We start from the raw sequence: 7,233 nt of genomic DNA, 5'->3' as shown, positions 1-7,233 counted from the left end.
AAACAGAACCTAAAGTCAATGATGAATGTAAGTAGGTCAGACCCTAAATGAGCAAATCACAGCTCCTGTTTCATCCATATGGTGGTCCTTAGCTCAATGCTCCTCTCACCTGAATGAACCCTGCAGACTTCTCAGGTTGGGCTCAGATAAATGGAGCCTAGCCTGGTTTCAGGAATCCCTGAGCCTTACTGGATGTCTCCTCCTGAGGTTTTGGTGGGTGTCATAGTTAGCATCATCTGTCAACTTGACACAGCCTAGAATCCCCTGGGGGTGGGGAGCAGCGTCAATTGAGTAATTGTCTTTATATGTTTGTTCAATGGGTATGTGTGTCTGTGAGGGATTGTCTTGATTGCAGATTGATAGAGAAGGACCTGGTCCTCTGTGAGTAGGCAGGTGGACCTGGCTATATAATGACGTTTAGGCAAGCCAACAAGCAGCTTCCCTTCATGGTTTCTGCTTCCAGTTCTCCACTGAGTTCCTGCCCTGATCTCCCTCAGTGATGGATTGTGAGAGACCAGAGAAACCCTTTTCTCCTTGCAGTTGCTTTTTGAAGGCCTGATGCTATGAAGAGCTTCAAAGACGCCATCCTATTTAACTCTCCCAATAGCCATTTGTGTTTGCTACCATTTTTCTTTCTTTCTTTTTTTTTAGATTTATTTTTATTTATTTTATGTGTATGAGTACACTGTAGCTGTATAGATGGCCGTGAGCTATCATGTGTGTGGCTGCTGTTGATCTCAGGACCTCTGCTGGCCCCGCTCGCTCCGGCATAATTTACTGCAGCTGTCTTTCAGACACTCCAGAAGAGGGCATCCAATCTCATTATGGGTGGTTGTGAGCCACCATGTGGTTTCTGGGATCCGAATTCAGGACCTTCGGAAGAGCAGTTGGTGCTCTTACCTGCTGAGCCATCTTGCCAGCCCCGCTACCATTTTTCTTAAAGGGAAGAAAGTAAATGCTAGTATAGTGACTGCTCAAAGCCACACAGCCTGTGAGGAGCGGAGTCCAGGCCACACCCTTCTCACTCCAAATTCCTTACTCCAATCACTTGGATGCGGTATAATCAGAATTTATGCTTAATTCTGACTGTTCTGCATACTTGGTCTTGTATTATAAACATTTATTCTAATTATTAAATGACTTGTAACACCTGAAATGTCAGAAATGATAAGAAATAATTCACTCTGTCCCCTTTGTCCTTCCTTGTTCATACCTGTGCTGTAAAGAACATGAGAGCTACAACAGCCAGTAGTTAAAACTCAGGCAGGGTCAGGAAGAACCCAGCAGAGGGTAAAAATCAAAGCCCTTTTTGCACAAAGGGACCAGGTGCAAGCTGGGTCCTACTTCTGGACCTTGCTGGAGCTTCAAGCCAGCACCGTGGAAATGAAGGAGAACTTAATAAGGGGCCTATGAGAGCGGAGAAGGGAAAGGCCCATGGTTTGTGCTTTCCTATCACCCACTGAAACACCTCACAGAGCCCAGCAGTTCTTTCCAAAGTCACTAAGCACCAACACCTTCTTAGGGGCAGGGAGGAACTATGGATGGGTCCTGATTTGCACTAACCTCCCTCTCTCTGTGTCTCTCTCATTCTTTCTCTCTCTTCACCTCTCCCCCTTGCTCTGTCATCTCAGGAACCTAGAGGAGCGACATGGGATGAAAGTGGCCCCTTTCCTCCATGATTCGACACCCCCAAACAGCTGAGGCGTGGATCTTTCTGCCTTCACAAACCCTTGGCATCTGTCCCTGACAGTGGCTGCTAGAGAGAGACTGCAGCTCCAGACAAGGCACAAGGGCAGACTGCTGGACCCCAAGACAGACTGACTCAGAGTCCTTCACTCCCTCTTCCTGCTCTCTCAAGTCACCCCTGGTGGGGCAGAGGCTGGGGACCAAGTAAACCCAGCCTAGGAGGGCACACGGAGGGAGGGTGAGTGGAACAGTCCAAGTTGGTGCTTCTCTGGACTCTGGGCTAAGGATAAAGCCCCAAGTCCACCTGTGAAACCTAGTCTGTGCTATTGAATTGGCAGGACATAGTTCTCCTATCTAGAAAGCGATGATGATTGCCTCTGGCTTAAAAGATAGCAGAAAGAATGAAACAGCCTTGAGTACCCTGACTGCCTGTCAACTGTGAGTCGTAGATGCCGCCTTCCTCAGAAAACACAGCACTGAAGTCCTTTGCGGTGGAGACACTTCTGACCCTTTCTGAGCGATCTCCTGGTATTTAAGCTGGCTCCTTCATGCTGGCCAGGTTGGCTGGCTAGCTTTCCCTTCTTCCTTTCTCCAGAACTTTTTGTTTTTGTAGATCCACTCAACTTAGACCCCTTTGTTTGAAGGATATTGGGGCAAACCTCAGGTGACCTTCTGTTCTAGACAGAGAATCTAGCTGGAGAAAAGCAGACAGGACAGGAGTCCTTTATGGTGTGTGTGCTTTAAGTCATAGGTAGAAGCTAGTTTATTCTGTTGTACATATGTATGTATGTATGTATGTATATATGATATATCTATATATCTCATAAATGTGTCCAATATATGATATATCTATGTATCATATATTTTCACTATATATGATATATCTATATATCGTATATATTTCATACATATGTATGTATGTATGTATATCTTGGGAACAGAACAGAAACGGAGGTCCTGGGAGGCCTCCCCATAAGAATCTGCAGTTGTGTGTTGTCTTGTCTGTGTGGTTGGTATTTACAATGGAGTGTAGTTGTAGGGAAGTTAGGAACACACACACACACACACACACACACACACACACACACACACACATATGCATGCAGACAAAAGCATTCAGAATCCTAAGGCAAGAGGATCAGAAGTTCAAGGCCAGTCCATGCTACATATCAAGTGTCATCTCTCAAGAGAAAAACAATGCACATATAATAAACATACACATGTGTAGTATATTCTCATTAGGACAATAGAAAACACTTTCCTAAAACCACGCTGAGATGAGAAATATCCCGAGATAAAAAATACCAGGACAAATATCAGGGCTTCAAATTTCATGCCACCAAATCTCAAAGTAATCTTGTTTCTTTAAGCCATGTCTTGAAGATAAAAACAAACAAGCAGGCTTATATCCTAACAGGAGGAAGTGATTTTAGGTTAAACAGCACCCTTTGTCAAGTGTCTGAGCCATGGGTTTTATTCTTTTAAGATATTTCTCAACTGCCAGCCGTTCACTGAATTTCTTCTTTCGGATATTAAATTCTGTCATTCTCTGACGGAAGCAGGAGATCATTTCTTTTTCTAGAATTTAGATTCAGAAAGTTGCAACTGTTCATTTCAGTTCATTTAGCAGTCAGAAAAAAAAATTGTAAATGGTGAATCGTTTCTAGAACCCATTTGATGTAGAGGTTTTTAGCTCACCAATAACACTCTGGTTAATTATTCAGTGATTCAGCGACCCCTGTATCAACTGTGCACACACAGACAGCCTCTTTGGATGGATGGGTTGCTCATGTCTCATCAGCAAGCCCTCAAAACTCAAGATCATTTTTTAATTTCTCCCAAATTAGAACTTGGCTCTTGCATGCGCTTTATTTGCAGTTATTTAAAAATTCTGTGTACATGTATAAACTCCCACTTGCTCTCATTTCGTGTCTCTGCCACTTTCGTAGGCAGTTTTTACCAGAAAAGCCCTGTCACCCGAAACAACCCAGCCTCGTTTTCTAATTCTCTTTTAATGGTCTGTGCTCCAAGTTTAATTTCAGAATGGATTGCTCACATTTCGCTTACAAATCTCCCTTCTAATCATTGTTATTAATATCACAACTTGGGTGCAATATCTGTGAGAGCACAAACTGTGTCCTCTTAAAGATGCATTTGCCAGCCATGGAGCTGCATGCATTTCACTTACCACGCTGCCTCGCAATTATTAGTAGTAATATCACAATTACTATCATAACATCCAGAAGACTGCAGAGGGTGTCTTGTCAAGCGTGCATTTACAAAACAGCTTTTGCAGTTTGTGCTTAAGGAAAAAAAAAAAAAAACTGGTCCAGACTTTATCTAAATTCAACTTCCCCTACAATTTACATTAGACAACACACTCCTTCAATAAAGCTATCAAAATGATCTACTGTGTTGTAGACAAAAGTTATTGTGTCAAGTTGACACTAATCAGTTAATTCCAGTAAACCTTCAGATAAACAAAAGCTTGTTGTCCGTTACTGATGAGTGCGATGGGCCCCAAGTCCGTCCTATGGTTATACCATCTATAGAGATGTATCTGGCAGACATGCGCCCTAAGGCATGTATATGGAAACCCAGACAAGATCTATAGCTAATGATGTTGACCCTGACTCCCCCAACAGAGATTGAATTCAAGTCCTCATAATATCTAGACAGCTGATATGTATACTGTGCTAATAATATTAACAATTACTATGCCGCTGGGATTCCCTGGGCCCTGGCTGAGGAAAAAAAAAAACTATTTAAAGCTTCTTCCTTTGCGTAATTTCCTCCCTTGTGCCATCATCATAACTATTTCTCTTTGAAGACAAGGATGTGTTTCTGAATAAAAGAAGGCCTTTTTTAAAGAAAAGAAAAGAAAAAAAAAAAGATAGAACGCTTATGTTAATTAGCACCCACCCCACCCCACCCCCCCCGCAAGTTAAATATCTTCCGGGAAAAGCTGAGAGTACCACTGGTGGTCTGAAGAAACTCTTACGGGCACCACGTCACTGGCAGACTGGCTGAGCACAAACTGAAGAGAGAGACAGCTTCGCCTGTTATTGTTGAGGCGGGTCAGGAGAGGGCATCGGGAATGACACCAGGCTTTCACAGGCCTTCCCTCTGGGGCCCCCGGAAAGCACCCTGCCAGTTCTGTTTGACTGTTGAGCTAGCTGGAGATGCAGGCTGACGCAGCCTTTTCGCTCCCCTCCCTGCCTCTCTTTCTCCTTCCATTGCAAATAAATGGGAAAGACCAGGGCAGACTCCCAGGCCAAGGAGAAGCTTGGGATGAAATGTTGACAGGGGGCACTGTTAAAAATTAAATTCCACCCTGTTTTGTGTATCATTCCTGTGAGTCACATTCGTGAATAGTAGCGAGAGATTTAATGATCAAATATTCTTTATCTTATTTCCCTTTGGTCGATGGCAATTTTTTTCTGTTAATGTCAACTTAGAGCTCAAAGTAATTTAGTAATTGATTCTAAGCGCAGCAGTTCGCCAATGGCAGCTCTCCATTTGTGGGGGATAGCTTTGCTAATTTTATCCATCAGAATGAGATTACCATGCTAATCTCTCCCAGCCTCACATCTCTTGGTCATTTGGGACCTGCTGAGGCAAATGACTTATTAGACACAAGGGCTCCGTCCATTCCCGGGATCAGGAAAAGATGATAGGAAGCCAAGATAAGAGCATTAGCATGCCCTAACACACACAGATGGCATGCGTGCCTGATACGAAAATCAGGAAACCCTGAACTGGAAGCCTGAATAAGAAGTTATGACAAAGGAAAAGCACAATGGATCAAAACATTAGGTTTCCTGATGGGCAAGAACAAACAGTTAAGGCAGAGCAGATGTATCTGGGGACACGTAATTGGAAACCTAAACATTTCCTCAGCCAGGGAAGGCTGGCCAGTCCAAGGCAGGTGGAGCAAAGGAGGTTCCTTAATAACATTAAGTGGTAGAAACCCAAAAGCACTGGGCTAACAAAAAGATTGAGGCTCAGTCTACAGACAATCTGCTCTGCTGCTCACAGTGAATGGCTCCCTGCTGCCCGTTAGCCATTGGTTATTTGTTTAATTTAATTACAATGCTCGAAGCAGCGTGAGCCGGCGTGATAAAAATAGCATAGTTTGGGTTGTCCACGCACAGTAGGGTATTGTATAGTACAATGGGCTCAAAGTCCTTCCTCAGTCGGTGAGAGGAAATGGGCACATTCTGAAATGTTTCACAGAATTTTTGAAAAAAAAAAAAAAAACCTATTTGAATAATTCAGGTAAAGAAGGTGTTTAAAGCAAGAAAGATGATGAGTGTATGCCATAGCTGGGTGAATTCGTAATGATGAGAGCTATACCTCCAGAGAACACATTTATGATGCCTGATGGCAGATCAGACAGGAATATCTTGGTACTAAGCAAGTAAATAAACCCTGCTGTTCAGCTTGTTGAGAGAAGGGCAGAGAGGTCAGTATTATGAGCATTTTAACTTCAAAACACAAAGCCTTATTACCAAAATCTATCACGGAAATCTACCATAGAGCTATTTCCAGTTCCTTCTCATTTGTCCTATAATCTCAAGTGTCTCCTGCTTTAAATCCATTGTGTAATGATGTCAGATGTTACTCTGTCGTAGTATAACCAAGTAGCATCTCTTGCGTGGCAGTGTCCTCCAACTACACCTTAGCCCTCCCAAGTCAGGATTTTTTTCTGCCTTGTTCACTTGTCTATAATCCAGTTCCTGGTCTCAAGTAAAAGTTTATTTCTAAAAATAACATAAAAAGACCTGGGAGGTCTACAGTGAGATGATTTTATTTTACTTTTAAGACTGACTTATCATTTTACCATCACCACTGAAGGTATCTCTATCTCTCTCTATCTCTACCTATCAACCATCTACCTATCAATCTATCAATCTATCTATCTATCTATCTATCTATCTATCTATCTATCTATCTTTTTTTGTTTTGTTTGTTTGTTTGTTGTTTTTGAGATATGGCTTCTCTGTTGTAGCCCCGGATGTCCTGGACTCACTTTGTAGACCAGGCTGACCTCGACCTCACAGTGATAGGCCTGCTTCTGCCTCCTGGGTGCTGGCATCAAAGTCGTGTGCCATCATAGCCCAGCATTTATCTATTTTTGAGTGTTCTATTTATTGCAACCTGCTTCTTGCCCTACCCCATGGCTCACTAACTTAAGTGCAAACTACTAACTCCAGTGTTCCAGGGTTTTCTGACATGGAAAGTCTTACTGTCTGGCAGTTAACTTTGGGGACTTGGAGCTCACCAGTCCCCAACCTGAGTCTGCATTCTGCTGATCACTCAGTGTGGTGAGCATGGTTATCAGCTTTTGGCTCAGACACTTTTATAAGCACCAGGGTTGAAGTGGTTATCATGTAAGCCATTCTTTGTCTGGCAATTTCTCACTGAGTTGCTTTGGTGATGGTGGAGGTGGTGATGGTGGTGATGGTGGAAGTGGTGATGGTGGTGATGGTGGAGGTGGTGATGGTGGTGATGGTGGTGGTGGTGGAGGTGGTAATGGTGGTGATG

This window comes from Mastomys coucha, unplaced genomic scaffold (genome assembly GCF_008632895.1).
Source record: "Mastomys coucha isolate ucsf_1 unplaced genomic scaffold, UCSF_Mcou_1 pScaffold22, whole genome shotgun sequence".
Lineage (NCBI taxonomy): Eukaryota > Metazoa > Chordata > Mammalia > Rodentia > Muridae > Mastomys > Mastomys coucha.
The sequence above is the reverse complement of the archived record's forward strand: the minus strand, read 5'-3'. Positions refer to the sequence as shown.